Below are 16,784 nucleotides of genomic sequence, written 5' to 3'. Positions count from 1 at the left end.
AAAAGATGGGTTTAAAGTGTTATTGCTCCTCATCCTAATCAAAGCTTTGAAAAACTTAGATGTAAACACTGGTCAAGTTGAGGGAAGACTGGCCAAGTTGTGGTTGTTCACGCTGGAGAAGAGGAATATTTATATGTATAAATATATAAGGGTGGTGTACAATAATCTCGCTAATAATTTGGTGAGAACTGTAAAAAAATGTGGAATTTTCTCCCTGGATCAGCTGTACAGGTTGTACAGGGTTGGATGGTGTTAAGCAAGTGAGGGAATACAGGGTTATGGAAGATAGCTCATAGTACAAGTTGATACAGAGACTGGTCTGTCTGCCGTCTTGGAGTCAGGAAGGAATTTTTCCCCCTCTGAGGCAAATTGGAGAGGCTTCAGATGGGTTTTTTTGCCTTCCTCTGGAATAACTGGCAGTTAGGCAGGTTATATATAGACACAGGTAAAAGCGGGCTTCAGCCCCACTACAGATGACGTTAGCACTGCAGGGCAGGGATTGGCCGCCCCTGCTTCTCGTCATCAGTAGAACTCTACAGGAGGCGTCGCCGCTGCCTCACGCAGGCGATCTGTAGACTTGCAGCCGTTTAGCTGCTGTGAGAGGAACAGCGACCTCTGGCGTGCGTCCTGCGTATTCAACTTGGAATACATGGAAGAAAGAAAAGATGGTAGGAAAAAGAAAAGATGGGTTTAAAGTGTTATTGCTCCTCATCCTAATCAAAGCTTTGAAAAACTTAGATGTAAACACTGGTCAAGTTGAGGGAAGACTGGCCAAGTTGTGGTTGTTCACGCTGGAGAAGAGGAATATTTATATGTATAAATATATAAGGGTGGTGTACAATAATCTCGCTAATAATTTGGTGAGAACTGTGAAAATGTGGAATTTTCTCCCTGGATCAGCTGTACAGGTTGTACAGGGTTGGATGGTGTTAAGCAAGTGAGGGAATACAGGGTTATGGAAGATAGCTCATAGTACAAGTTGATACAGAGACTGGTCTGTCTGCCGTCTTGGAGTCAGGAAGGAATTTTTCCCCCTCTGAGGCAAATTGGAGAGGCTTCAGATGGGTTTTTTTTGCCTTCCTCTGGAATAACTGGCAGTTAGGCAGGTTATATATAGACACAGGTAAAAGCAAAAAAGTCCAATCGGCATTGTATTCAATGTATAAGTGTTTGATTGCAGCTTCCACCAAACATGTCCACCTTGCAGGACTAACACATAGGCTTGAAAATGTATTCTGTGGGGAAGCGCAAACAAGAAAACTCCTGGTGCAGAATATCCAGATAAGTATGTGCTCAGTAAAAAGTGCAAAAAACACATCCACCGTGTTAGTATGGAACGCCACTAATAAAGGTAATAAAAAACCTCTCTGGAGAGAATATCTACTCACCAGATTTAAGAGGTATATAGGCCAAACACAGTTAGTTCCTCCTGAGGAAGTGTGGCGCACCATGTGAAATGCTTAGAGGAATTAATGTTGTGGACTTGGACTGAACATTTGTCTAATGCTGTTTTAATATTGGATCTTGTGAGTGTACGCAGTTGGGGGCTCTTTTATCAACAATTAAAAAGCTATACTTCACTATATGGCGTTCCTTTTTTGTTTTATCCAAAGTTGTGAAGTTTGAACTAACTGTGTTTGGCCTATATACCTCTTAAATCTGGTGAGTAGGTATTCTCTCCAAAGAAGTTTCTTATTACCTTTAATAGTGGGGAACTAACTGTGTTTGGCCTATATACCTCTTAAATCTGGTGAGTAGATATTCTCTCCAGAGAGGTTTTTTATTACCTTTATTAGTGGCGTTCCATACTAACACGGTGGATGTGTTTTTTGCACTTTTTACTGAGCACATACATATCTGGATATTCTGCACCAGGAGTTTTCTTGTTTGCGCTTCCCCACAGAACACAGTTTCAAGCCTACATATAGACACAAAAGATTGAACTTGATGGATGTGTCTTTTTTCAACTTAACTTTCTATGTTACTATGTTATGTACTAGCAGTGTATTACCTTAAAGAAACATTAACAGGCATTGTAAATTACCAAGTTTTTTTTGAAAATATAAGAGATGGTTTTACCACAGAATGTACATCCAGCTACACATTTAAATACAATCATTACAAAGTTGTACAGTAACAAAGTAGTATTTGAATTGTCTTTGCCAAAATTTCCAGGTTGAGAGTTAGGTTTCTGCATTGCATAGCGATGCACTTTGCCCATGGAGCACTTCACCCAATGCCACTGGCAGGTGTAGGGGTAAGGTACAAAATGTGGCATTGTATTTTACTGCAAAAACGCACTGAAAACGAGAGAAACACACTGAAAACAGGAGAAACGAGTTATGTTGAGTTTAAAAGAGAGCCTTACATTCTAGCAAAGCTGTTTAGTTTATTTGTAAGTGCCTAGCACAGCATAACATGTTTTGGACTAAGCCAGTCCTTTCTCAGCCTATATTAGGAGCTGGTACCTTGGTCCAAGCATAAAAATGGCCATAGATGCACAGATATAATTGTATGAAACAACGGTTCATATAACTTTTTTGGGCTCAAAATTGTGTGTGCTCAAAATAATCATCCAGACAACATTTGTACCACAGAAAGGTTATAAAAATGTGTCAGGTAGCAATTATATGTTTGCATGTATTGCCTATCATCTTACTACCCAACAGTCTTGCATTTTGCTGGTCAGTCCTGATTTTGACATCTCAGCCTGCAGTCCCAGATTGTTACTGAAATGTCCCAAGTTTCCCTTTGATCTCCTGCACTGATGCCAGAAAAAGATACAAAGTTGCTAAAACTTAATTAAATAAGAAGCTTTTTGGCAGAGAGCACAAAATACTTAGCACCTGCATTTAGATATATTTGTAACAATTTAAGACAAGCAAAGATGTAACTATTTAAGATAAGCAGGTCTCTTGGGGGAACTGAGATTTACAGCTTAAAGGGCAATTTACCTTTATTAGCAAAACTGTAATAACACATAAAACATGGCACAAAAACCCCCATAAATGTGTTCAAACTTTCCATAACCTGCCAAATTTTGTAAAATGGGCATGGTATTTAGTGGGTGTGGCCACAAAATGGGCATGACCAATAAAATTTCACGACGTACTCCAGAACTTTTTGTCCCTCTTTTAAATCTTGGGAGATATGCTATCTGATAATATGCATGGGGGACCATCACTAATAATTCCATGACATAACTTTAGTATGATTGCAGTCAGTCAATGGCCAGACCATCCTCCAATTTGTTATTTCTTCTACTTTAATCCTGCAATATAAATCTAAATGGTTATTTATAGAATTGAATTAAAATGAATGATTGATATTCGAACGTTCATTGTACAAGGAATAAAATATGTACTTCTATGGCCAGCTTAAGTCATAGTTTGTGCTCAGCCAACGAATGGATAAAGCTTTGTCATGTACTCTCAGATTTATTCCTGTTACAGTCAGAGCCTACATTTTCTGTATGGTATTCACTGCATTTTTGCAGCAATAGCTCTCCAGTGTATATAAGTTAAAGGGATACTGTCATGAGAAAAAACATTTTTTCAAAATGAATCAGTTAAAAGTGCTGCTCCAGCAGAATTCTACACTGAAATCCATCTCTCAAAAGAGCAAACAGATTTTTTTATATTCAATTTTAAAATGCGACATGGGGCTAGACATTTTGTCAATTTCCCAGCTGCCCCCAGTCATGTGACTTGTGCATGCACTTTAGGAGAGAAATGCTTTCTGGCAGGCTGCTGTTTTTCCTTCTCAATGTAACTGAATGTGTCTCAGTGGGACATGGGTTTTTTTACTATTGAGTGCTGTTCTTAGATCTACCAGGCAGCTGTTATCTTGTGTTAGGGAGCTGCTATCTGGTTACCTTGTTCTTTTGTTTGGCTGCTGGGGGGAAAAGGGAGGGGGTGATAGCACTCTAACTTGCAGTACAGCAGTAAAGAGTGATTGAAGTTTATCAGAGCAAGTCACTTGACTTGGGGCAGCTGGGAAATTGACAATATGTCTAGCCCCATTTCAGATTTCAAAATTGAATATAAAAAAATCTGTTTACTCTTTCGAGAAATGGATTTCAGTGCAGAATTCTGCTGGAGCAGCACTTTTAACTGATTCATTTTAAAAAAAATCTTTTTCTTCCCATGACAGTATCCCTTTAATATACTACAAATTTTGGTAGTGGCAACAGCTTAGTGCTGTTTGATGAGTCACAGGAATAACAAACTGCAAGCAAGAATAGTATATTGTGACTTTAAAATTCAGTCTTTTATTCAGCTCTGAAGACTTTTTGTTTTTGCTAATCAAATCCTATTAGCAAATGCCGTTATTCTCTACATGGTGTATACAAATTTTCTTATTAGCACCCAGGTATCAACAAAGTTAATGGTGTTAACCATCGCATCCAGTATGTGTGTGTGTGTGTGTGTGTGTGTGTATGTGTTTGTATATAAACAATAGCGACAGAACACTTGTAGATTTAAAATGCTTGGGTGCTGGTCTAAAACAAATAGTAATGGAAAGCAAAGTGTCTTATTATCTGACTTTGTGTCTAGGCCTGTGAGTATTGCATTTCTCTTTTCATTCCTTTGTATTTTTTTTCTCAAGGCAAACATACCTAAGTGATCCACAACAAATATACACAAGACCTGAGGCTGAAGGTTTTTGGGGGTCGAAGTGGTCCATATTCAGCCTACTTCAAATTGTACGATTGAAGGAATAGCGCCTTCGATCTACTTCGATTCAAAGTTTTTCCCCCAAAAAACTTCGATCTCTCAAACTCCACCAATTGCCTCCAAAGTTCTAGGAGGTCCACCATAGGCTAAAACAGCACTTCGGCAGCTTTTAGGTGGCGAATGGTCGAAGTCAAAATTTTAAAGAGACAGTATACAATTAATTTCGATATTTGAATTTCAAAGTTTTATTTCAACTTCGAATCAAAGTTGGACTATACGATGGTCGAAGTACCCAAAAATTACTTCGAAATTCAACGTTTTTTACTTCGAAAATTCACTTCGACCTTTGATAAATCTGCCCCTTATTGTATTGTTAAATGATTTTAAAGGGTTCTTTTACACTTGTTCCAAAATTTCAATTAATTAAAAGTTTTTGCATTTTGCAATTTCATTTTTTTCTTTATTTTTGAAATGATACTGACAATAAGGGGGTTATTTATTCAGATTTGAGTTCCATGAAAATTCGAGTTTTTGAGTTTATTTTTTTAGTCTAATTGTCACAAGTTTTTTTTTTTTTTAAAACTCAAATTTTTTAAGTTAAAAAAAAAAACGTGAATTCTTTTGAGATTTATTATACCCTGACCCTGGAAATAGCTAGAATCCGAAAATACACCATCTAAAACCTGTCAAATTTATGTAGGAGTCGATGGCAGAGGTCCCTCGAACCATTTGAAGATGTTACTAGCCTTCATGTTTTGAGTTTTCGGGTTTCGTAACTCGAACTCGCAGAATTTAGTTTTTTCCATTCAAGATTTTTTCTTAAATAAGATACTGTTCGAGTTGTGAGTTCATTTGAGGTATAAAAAACCAATCTTTGATAATTAACCCCTAAAAACGAATCTTCAAAATATTAGTTACCTATTTAGTAGATCTTTTGTAGATCTTTAATGTACCTAAAGTTAACTATAGGTCATGATGATTATTTTTCCCTGATAGGTCTGCCTTGTAAGTAATTGTTTCTTGAAGTTCATAAACCTGACTATTTTGCTATCCTGACTGTTTCTTCTTAAACTTTCAGTTATAATTTCTAATGCTAATGGACTACTACTGCACAAATATGGCAGCCCCACATAAAGCAACATGGGGGGGTCAGATGGGTAATGTAAAAGCATTGGAAAAATATTTTTATGGTAAAATAATAAATAGTATCCATAACAATGTTATTATAAATATAAAAAAAGATTCATATCTGGTGTCAGTATCGCTTTAAAGGAACAGTTTAGTGTGGAAATAAAACTGGGTAAATAGATAGGCTGTGCAAAAAAAAATTTGCAAAAATTTAATGTATAAAGGCTGGAGTGACTGGATGTGTAACATAATAGCCAGAACACTACTTCCTGCTTTACAGCTCTATAACTCTGAGCTAGTCAGCGACTTGAAGGGGGGCCACATGGGACATATCTGTTCAGTGAGTTTGCAACTGATCCTCAGCATTCAGCTCAGATTCAAAAGCAACGGATATGACCCATGTGGCCCCCCTCAAGTCTCTGATTGGTTGGTTTCTCTAATATTAATATTGAAGTGTAAAGTTTCATTTTTCACCTTCTAAAACAGCTCTGGGAGGGAGGGTCACCAACCCTGTAAACTGTTCTAAATTGCTACATCAGGGGACATATTTATTAAGGTTTGAAAATTTGAATTCGAATTTTCGACTTGGATTTTTAGTCAAAACTTACAAATTTGAGTTGGGAATAATCCAAACTCGAATTTGAAATTTACCCTGGGAACAACTTGAATTAGACTATTTGCCACCTAAAACCTGCCAAGTTCATGCAGAAGTCAATGGCAGACCGATTTGAAGATGTTAATAGCCTTCCTGGCATTCACATTTTTTTTCAGAGAAAAAACTAAATTCGAGTTTGGTCAAATTGATTTGAATTTTATTTGAGTTTTTAGGACAGTGATATTCATTCAAGTTTTAGATGTTCAAGTTATTTTCTTAAATAACCTCCCATTCGAGCTTTGAATATACTGGAATTTATTAGAGTAAAAAAAAATTCACATAAATTAGAAATTCGACCTTTGATAATTCTGCTCCTTAGATTTCTTATCTTTGTCCCTGCTGAGAAGAATCCCTGAATTTCATTAGAGGCAGCTGTTAGAATTGATACAATAGTTGCTAATACTCCAGAGATGCTGCTGAGAAATCTATCAACTAAATGTTGAGTTAAGAGTCTGAGCCTGAATTACTGAGCTGCCAGACTCAAACACCAGACACAGGGAAATTAAACTTTAAACTTAGATTTTAAAAAAAATGGTAAAAAATAAAAAATGGAAAGTAAGTGAAAAAAGTCTTTTATTTCTGGGGAACAATATGAAAACAATTGAAATGAAAAAAGAAGGTGAACAAACCCTTAAGAACGAATTTTTCAAAGGGGTAGTTTATCTAATGCTAAATTTTAGTATGGTATAAAATCTTATTTTTAGGAGTTTCTCAACGGATACATTTTTTTTATAGTTTTTTAATTATTTCAATGGGGGTCTCTAACCCCGTTAGCCAAAATCTATTTCTCTGTGAGCTTACATCTATATTTTTATTGTTAATGTTTAATATTTACCTTTCTATTCAGGCCCTGTGCAATTCACCTTGTATTTTCTCATTCAAACCACTACCTAGTTGAGCCTTGGGCAAAGTTCAGTTGCAGTTTTTAAAATGACACACTAAACACACTTTGCATATTATATTAATTGTACTTCCTCTGGCATTGAAGTGCTGTCCTGACAGCTTTAGGGGCAAAGTTGCTTTTATCCAACCCAGCAGAGCTTTCTAAGTACCCTGCCAGTGGGCTTAATGTGGCTTAAGGCTAAGGGCACACTAGGCGATAGCGCCGCGATTTGACTCGCGGCGACTTTTCGCCGCGACTTTTAATCCGCAATCGCTGGGGAAACTTTGGCGCTGGCGTCTATGGGGAATCGCGTCAAATCGCCAGCGTAAAAACACACGCGGCGATCTTTTTTCTATTGTCGCTCGAAATCGCCTAGCGAGGCGATTTCGAGCGACAATAGAAAAAAGATCGCCGCGTGTGTTTTTACGCTCGCGATTCCCCATAGACGCCAGCGCAAAAGTTTCCACAGCGATTGCGGATTAAAAGTCGCGGCGAAAAGTCGCCGCGAGTCAAATCGCGGCGCTATCGCCTAGTGTGCCCTTAGCCTAATACTCTCACTCCCTGGAATAGAGAATGAAATTCATGTTTTCTTCATACTGTTTTTATTTGGCTATTTTATATTTTACAAGTAGTCTTTCTCTTTTTGCTTTTCACGTCTTGCCTTTGATAATGTTTGTGTTTATAAATTACATTTACAGTCATCAATCCTAAAGTACTGGTACTTATAAACTGGCAACCAAAAAGTCACATGAAATTCTTTATATTTTAAATCTTTTGGTAAAATCAAAATGTGTTCCTTATTAAAATATGACAATTTACCCAGTATTAACAATGTCACCATTCTACCCGAACATGCTTTAGAAATAAAGAAATAAAGAAAAACTTTGCAGACGCAATCTTTATGGGTTTAAATTAACTTTTCTTTTGATGTAGAGAATGCTATTCTGAGATACTTTGCAATTGGTTAATTTTTTATTATTTGCAGTGTTTGAATTATTTAGCTTTTTGTTCAGCAGATCTCCAGTTTGGAATTTCACCGCTATCTGGTTGCTAGTTAACCTAGCAACCAGACAGTGGTTTGAAAGATAGACAAGAATATGAACAGAAGAAGGCCTTAATAGAAAGATAAGTAATAAAAAGTAACAATGAGGGGCAGATGTATCAAGGGTCGAATATCGAGGGTTAATTAACTCTCGATATTCGACTACCGAACTAAAATCCTTCGACTTCGAATATCGAAGTCGAAGGATTTTTGCGCAATTCGATCGAAGGAATAATCGTTTAAATCCTTAAATCCTTTGAATTGAACGATTTTAATCCATCAATCGAAGGATTATCCTTCGATCAGAAAATTGTTAGCAAGCCTATGGGGACCTTCCCCATAGGCTAACATGGGCCTCGGTAGGTTTTAGGTGGCGAACTAGGGGGTCGAAGAAATTTTTAAAGAGACAGTTCGATTGGAAGTCGAAGGTCGTAGCCGAAGGTCGAAGTAGCCAATTCGATGGTCGAAGTAGCCAAAAAAACCATTCGAAAATCGAATTTTTTTCCTCTAATTCTTCACTTGAAGTAAATGTGCCCCTAACAATACAATTGTAGCCTTACAGAGAAATCGTTTTTTTAGTTTTTTTGGCTGCCACTTGAAAGCTGGAAAGAGTCTGAAGAGGAAGTCAAATAAGGTAAAAAAAAAAAAAAAATGAAGACCAACTGAAAAGTTGCTAAGAATGAGCCATTCTATAAAATACTAAACATTAACCTGAATGTGAATTATTAATGGCAATTAGCAATATATCATAAGGGTTTTAGCAAACTGAAAAGAAAAGAACCTGATAATGTTGTTGAGGTACCTGTAAAAATACCTCTTGAGCAAACATTAAATTCAGGGCCGGAACTAGGGGTAGGCAGAAGAGGCCTCTTCTGACGCCTTCCCCTAGTTCCAGAAGCAGTGGCAGCAGTTTTTTCTTCTTCCGCCTGCTCACCTATACATACAGTATTGGCGTCCTCTGTGTATGGGCCGCACATGTGCACTTGCGTGTCCCCGGCACATGCGTACTTGCACATCCTTGGCTCTGCGTATGCGCAAACGGTAGGGGGTGACATACTGATTAAATTGCACAGGGTTACAATCAGAGAGTGACCAACATCTCCTGAAATTTAAGTAAAAGAGGACGAGGAAGCAACATGATTAAGAAATGTGTCATTGGACCTTTACAAGATGCCAGAATTAGCCCTTATTTGAAGAATATTGTTAGCAGACCTAAAACATTTTTACTTGATCTAGATTTCCTCTGTTTTTTTACTTGTGTGCCACTTTATCAAACCAAAAGAAGAAAGCAATGGCACTCACAGCATATTCAAGCAGGATAAACCTTGCGTATGTTTATTTGCACACGATGCAACGTTTCGGGGTGGTCCCCTTTGTCAGGCCTGACAAAGGGGACCACCCCGAAACGTTGCATCGTGTGCAAATAAACATACGCAAGGTTTATCCTGCTTGAATATGCTGTGAGTGCCATTGCTTTCTTCTTTTGTTGATCGAGGAGGGTGCCGATCCTTCCAAGCAACTGAGCACCTGGCGGAGCTTTTAAGGCCTGGGTGTGCGAGTTTTGCCATTATCTTTTGGATTCCACTTTATCAAACCCTCATCAAAAAGATCCCGAGCATACACGGTATATATATGGAGTAGACTTTAGGATTTTGTCAGTCGGTGTGCACACATGACTACACTCATTTAGTAATGTATTCATTCATTCCATTAAGAAAAAGTTAAGTTGTAGATTCAAGTATTCTCCATTAGAATTCCCCTTCGCCTACATTATTTCTAAACATCTAATAGCGTTAATAAGAAAATGAATAATTTGCTCTTATTCTAATTAACAATCAAACATCATTTTAATTTTAAATAGAAATTGGCTTTCACAAGTTATTTTACAGACAGGTCAAGTTCATTAGGTCACAGTTCCCAGAATTCTGTTGAATTCCATGTAGTTTGGAAGTATGAACCATTTCGAATACTTATTTATTTTCAAAAAAAGCTTAAATTGCTAAATTTGAAAGGTTTTTTATATTTTAAAATATTCCTTCCTCTTTCTTGTTTCATTTCAGATATTCAATATACAATGACTTGTCCATACAGTCTTGCTGCTTCTTTTACGCATAAGTTTATACATGTTTTGGGGCATAAATATTAGGTTGTACCTGACATTCATTTTATATTTAAGTGTAATTCACTATTTACAGTACACTTGTTTTGCTTTTAAAATCTATTTTGTGTTTTATTTGCATTTAGATTTTTCTTTTGTAGTATTTATCATTAATTCAAATTTACCTAAATAAATAAATAAGGTATTATTACAGCACAAAATCCCTACCCTTTTTTCAGTGTTTTTCCCCTTATTACATGTTAATCTAAATACAGGTAAAGCATACCCTATGCATAATTCCTCGAATTAGCCTCTATAATTAAATTCTAAAAAACTCTATCCCTTCACACTCACATCGGAACCCCCTGCTGTTTAACTTTTACCTCCCTCTTTTATATCAGTCACTTTAAACAAGCCCCTTCTTTCATTTGGAAACCATCTGAACTACCCTTCTTCCACTTATTTGGCTTAAGATTCTCATACTTTTAACATAAACTGTCTATTCCTGACACATTATTTAATACCATAGTGCCTATTTTTCACACGTGGCCATCTATTTTTCACTAGCGTTTTTACTTTTACACAAGTTTCAATCTTCCTTTTATTTGCATCCTTCTATTCTTCATACAATTTTTAAAATGTCATACTGTTAAAATCAGTTCAGTTGCCCTTTCCTTGGAACTGTCAGCCAATTCTTTTTAACCCTGTGCTAATCCTTTTAGCCCATACTTTTAAAATATCTCCATTTTTAAAATCCTTTGTTCACATCCCCCTTACTTACTGGGACTTGTGTTGGAAAAGCATTTGCCTGTTGTTTAGCATTTGATATATTAAGCAGAACAGTGCAGCTGGAGAACACTGTAAGTTTTCACATGATCCCTTCACTTTGGTGCTTCAGAGCGTTGTGGGAGGAGAAGAAGGTATTTAATCATATTCACTTTTCTACTTAAACTACATATACAACACATTTTTCCTTATCTGTAAGTATTTGGCATTAGCAGCAATAAGCACAAATGAGGGCCTTGTTACACATAGCTCATTATATTTTATTAAACTAAAGCTAAAGCTTTTTTCCTTTAAATCACCAACTTCTTGTTTTGTGATAAACATCAGAATTCTTTGCTCTTTTTGACCCCTCCATTAAAATGATACTTTTCCTATTAGCTTCCTCAGTTCCAACAGAATATGGTGAAGCAAATATCAAAGAATGGAAAAGGATAAGTGTCAAAATAAAAAATCCTGTAAACAATGTGCGATATTGCGTAAGGTAGGTATGTATTGCACTTTGCACACTGCACTTGTGGTCTTTATATAGTGAATAAAGTACCCCCTCTTGTAAAATATAAGGATATTATAAGTTACCGAGGAGTTTCATGACCATATAAAAACACGAGGCCGACGGCCGAGTGTTTTTATACAGGTCATGGAACTCCGAGGTAACTTCTAATATCCTCATATTTTGCAACTGGGGGTACTTTATTTATTATAATACACAAATTTAAGTGAGTCATGTGACAGAAATGACATCAGAACTCACCGTTTATAACTGATGACATCAGAACTCACCGTTTATAAGGATATAATTTACAGGATATTCATGGCTTTTGTGTATTATATATGCTTCCTTTATTGGAAAGCCAAGCTCAGTATTGCTTTATGGCAGCTTTGAGTTTAGATATATCCTCAATATCTGTCCTACAAAGTAGTGTCAACTGTCCTACACTGTTTGGATTGGGAGGATTAGCTAATGCAAAGTAAACAGATGCATCCACTTCTTCACACTCCTAAAACAAAAGGGTCTGGCCACAGATTCGGGGAGATTAGTTGCCAGATGACAAATTTTGGGCGTCTTTGGAAAACTAAACATTCCATGAGCCTACCCCAGATGATTTACATTTTAGCCAGTGGAAGGCAGATCAGGGAAATTAGTCGCTGCGAAGAAGAGGAGATTTGTCGCCTGGCCATTAATCTCCCCGAATCTGCCAGTGTGGCCAGACTCTTAAGGTTATGCTATGTTCATTATCAGAAATACTGTCTAAAGGAAATTTGAATATCATTCTAAAATCAAAAGTTCAATGGCTATTTGGACAGTTTATAAAATCATTGTTCACGTGGGTTCTTTTAGACACATATTGGAAGCATGTATGAATCATGTATCTGTATCCTTTCCTTACTGTAAAGACCACATAGTAAGGGTTAATATGTACACTTTTCACTCCCACTATTACAGTGTCGAAATATTTTTACATATGAGCAAATCTCCAGATCTGATTCAAGTGCCTTGTTCTTATCCTTCTCATCCTCAGACTACTGGATCTTCATAACATCACAGATGTGATCAATGTATGGGGGCAGATTTACTAGGGTGAAGTGGCCGTTGCTTTCGAAAATTCGCCAGAAATCCAATCCGCAGGGACATCGACAATTTACTAACAGGCATAGAGAACAATTGCTAGCAAAAGAGACCATCGCTAGCGTAGTTTTGCATCCTATTGCCAGGCGAATTTTCCGTCAGCGAACGATCGTTATTCCGCAAAATTTACTAAATGTTACCTCTTTCGCCAGAGTTTCCTTTGCCAGCTTAGACCAGGCGAACTGATAAAATTAAGCTAAATCTTCCTCAATCTTATGTCAGTGACATCATATCCTGTATGCCGAAAAATTATTAAAATGTTAAAAAAAAACGCTGGCGTTTTTTCATATTTTAAAGCGGGATTGTCTTTAAAAGTTGTAACTATTACAAACATTCGTTTTAAACGTTTTTTAACCATTTGAGGCGCATGCCACATTTGTTTTAGGGTGGGCTCATGTCTAGGGCATTAGTGGATATCTTTTGTCTTTATTTTTCTTCCTTGAAAATTTTAATAATAAGTGGCCACTTCAAGCATTTGCACCAACATCTCTAATAAAGACATATCACCTACAGTATATGTACCCGTCCTATTCTAATTGACTTAAGCGCAAGTGTACTAACGAAGTTTCGTTAGGCAGAAACAAATGTTAGTGAAAGTTTACTATGAAATGCTCATGCTGATGAAATAACGCTAGCGAAACTTCGCCAGAGTTCGGCTGCTGGGACGCAACTTCACATTTTAGCGAATTTGCGCCTGGCAAAGTGGAGTGAAGTGTTGCGAAGCCTTTGCAGGTGAAAATTCGCCTTTAGTGAATTTGCCCCATGTTTTTTAATGAATTAAAATGTTATTGTCTTGTCAAAAAAAGTAATTGGGGGTGAAAGGCTTGCTTTATATTGATCACGTGATACTGAACAGTGCAAAATGACCAAAGTCTGAATTAATTTAGAGAGGTCCAATAGGATTAGTGCAGCTCCCATTGACTTCTATAGGACCTTGACAAATTTTACCTGGCGAAGTTTAGAATTAGAGGTTTTCATGTTTTTTACACTTCATAAATCTCAAATGTTTAGAGTTTTTTTTTTTAAATGAGAAAACCAAGAATTTTTACAGATTCATGGAAAAAAATGAAATTCTATAGTTAATAAATGGACCCCTCGTTGTATGTATTTAAAGGGATTCTGTCATGATTTTTATGATGTCATTTGTATGTCTAAATTACACTGTTTACACTGCAAATAATTCACTCTACCATGTAAAATTTTATTCCTAGCCCAAAAAGTTTACTTTTTTTAGTTGCAATATTGGTGGGTAGGCAGACATCTCAGGTCACTTTACCTGGTCATGCGCTTTCAGAAGAGCCAGTGCTGCACTATGGAACTGCTTTCTCACAGGCTATTGTTTCTCTTCTCAATGTAACTGAAGAAGTTGCAGTGTGATTTTTACCATTGAGTGCTGTTCTTAGATCTACCAGGCAGCTGTTATCTTGTGTTAGGGAGCTGCTATCTACTTACCTTCCAATTGTACTGCTGATGGGCTGCTAGGGGGGGGATGGAGGGGAGTGATTTCATTCCAAATTGCAGTTCAGTAAGGAGCAAATGAAGTTTGGCAGAGCACAAGTCACATGACTGGGGGCAGCTGGGAAACTGACAATATGTCTAGTCCCATGTCAGATTTCATAATTAAATTAAAAAAAATATTTTGAAAAACTAATTTTAGTGCAGACGTCTGCTGGAGCAGCACTATGAGCTGATGTATTTTGAAAAAAACATGTTTTTCCATGACAGTATCCCTTTAATGACATCTGTACCGAGTTTAACTATTCCCATGCTTACTTCTATCTGCAGATTACTAACTGCGATAGGAAAGATACATAGAAAATATTCAACTTATTATTCCAAATTTGGCTGTTTAAATAACTCACAGCAAAATAACTTGGCTGTTAAAAATACATCTACCACTCACTTGTATAGAAGTCTAACAGGTTTTATCTGTGAAATTTTTCATTTGAATTTTTGAGATTTTTTAATTGATACGTTTCAAATATTTAAGTTTGCAAAACTTGATCACATTTTTGCTCAAATTGCAGTAATAACACAATCTTGAATTTTAATACATTTGCCCATTAGTATGTTGTAGATTGGATTATTATGAGAAGCTTTTATATTGTTTATGTTTATATTATTTGCTTTTGCATCCTAACTCTTTCCAGATTGAAATTTAAAATGTTAATCTGGTTTCTTCAAAAACTGAAAAGCTTCCCAGGTATTGAGAGGTGTGATTTTTATCTTTTGAAAAGTACAAAAAATATCAAAATAGTTTAAAGAACTCAATCTTGTTTTCTTTCAAGGATTCACCCAAACCTTACGGTCGATTGATAATAGTTCAGCCCCATGTAGTTCGTAAGTGACCTAGCAAAGCATCACATTTTAAAAATTAATCTTAAATGGAAATGGTACACAGGACCTTTGTTGTCAAAAAGTCCTTTGTATGCCATGAGCCAAAAGGAGTAGATTATCCTTAAAATTAATATTTAGGGGGTTATTTACTAAACTCGAATGCAAAAATCACGAAAAGATTTTTTTTAATAAAATCAGACTTTTAAAAAATCACAAATTTTTCGTAATTTATTAAACATTGAGGATGGAAAAGTCAGAATCTGAAAATCCGGCATTTCAGACCTGTCGAGGTTGCATATAAGTCAATCGGAGAAGTCCCAATGATTTTTTGATGTGCGATGGGTTTCGTGCAATACCCCGAAGTTTTCTGCGTTTTTGGGTGAAAATTCGAAAAAAATCTTGAAATTTGTGAAAATCGGATGAAAAAATCGTGAAAATCTGATTTTTTTTTCCCGCGAAGCAAATTATTCGGGAAAATGTAATAACATATAAGGGTAAAAAACCTGAGCGGATTTGATCAGAGTTTGTAGCAGAAAATATTGAGATGAATTCGGATTTTGATAAATAACCCCCTTAGTGTGTTGTAGAAGATGGTATTCTAGGACAATTTGCAAATGGTCTTTATTTTTTGTGGTATTAACTTATTTTTCTGCAGCTCTTCAGTTTGGAGATTTAGGCTCTCTGGTTGTTAGAGGTCTATCTATCAAAATTGTGTGTAACTTCAAATAAACTCACAATTTGTTAAAAAAAACATTATCTTATGCACTTATAAAATCTGAATATAAAAAAACTCCTAAAAAAATTGTTTTGTGTGTTGTAGAAGATGGTATTCTAGGACAATTTGCAAATGGTGACTGTCTATGGCATCTTGCAGCAGCCCCTCTGGCATTTGCATGTGTCTATCTATCAATATTAGAATTTGTGTAACTTCAAATAAAATCACAATTTGTTAAAAAAATCTTATGCACTTTAAAAAATCTGAATATAAAAAAACTCATATAAAATTGTGGAAAGAATAGAATTTCAGGTTTCCTTGTAATTTTTATTGAGTTTACAATCTCAAAAAAATGTTAAAAACTCGAATTGAATAAATAGTTTACATTTTTGGTAGGACAGCTCCCATTGACTTCTACATGGTGTTGCAGGTATTTAGATGCCGGTGGTTTTTTCGTGTTTTTTTTTTTGTAGCAGATATAAAATCTTGTTTTTTAAACCAATATTGACAATCATCATTTTTGCTGCAAAAAAATTTAAATTGAGGAAGAAAATACAAAAGTTAATAAATAACCGCCTCATTATCGCATATACTAAGTAGAAGTTTAGGTATGGGATATTGTATATGTAATGCTTGGAGTCTGAAGTGGGGTCTTTCTAAATGCAGTGAGCTACATCCTAAAGGGGTGGTAAAATATCTTATATAATTTCTAATTCTTAGCAACTTTTCCATTGGCCTGTATTTTTGAATTGTTTGCCTTCTTCTGCTGACTCTTTCCAGCTTTCAAATGGCGGTCACTGACCCCATCTGAAAAACAAATGCTCTTTAAGGCTAAAA

General features: G+C 36.1%; 1 long non-coding RNA gene across 1 annotated transcript; it reads left to right on the top strand.

Moving 5' to 3' along the window:
• The first annotated feature begins 567 nt into the window (after positions 1–567).
• On the top strand, positions 568–13,134 carry LOC121401054. Its single transcript, XR_005966088.1, has 3 exons — positions 568–668; positions 11,647–11,749; positions 12,789–13,134. It is a non-coding gene; the product is annotated as an uncharacterized LOC121401054 (long non-coding RNA).
• Positions 13,135–16,784: the final 3,650 nt, after the last annotated feature.

The sequence above is a fragment of the Xenopus laevis genome, chromosome 1L (genome assembly GCF_017654675.1).
Source record: "Xenopus laevis strain J_2021 chromosome 1L, Xenopus_laevis_v10.1, whole genome shotgun sequence".
NCBI classification, from domain to species: domain Eukaryota; kingdom Metazoa; phylum Chordata; class Amphibia; order Anura; family Pipidae; genus Xenopus; species Xenopus laevis.
Note: the sequence above shows the minus strand (reverse complement) of the source record. Positions and strands in the feature narration are given on the sequence as shown.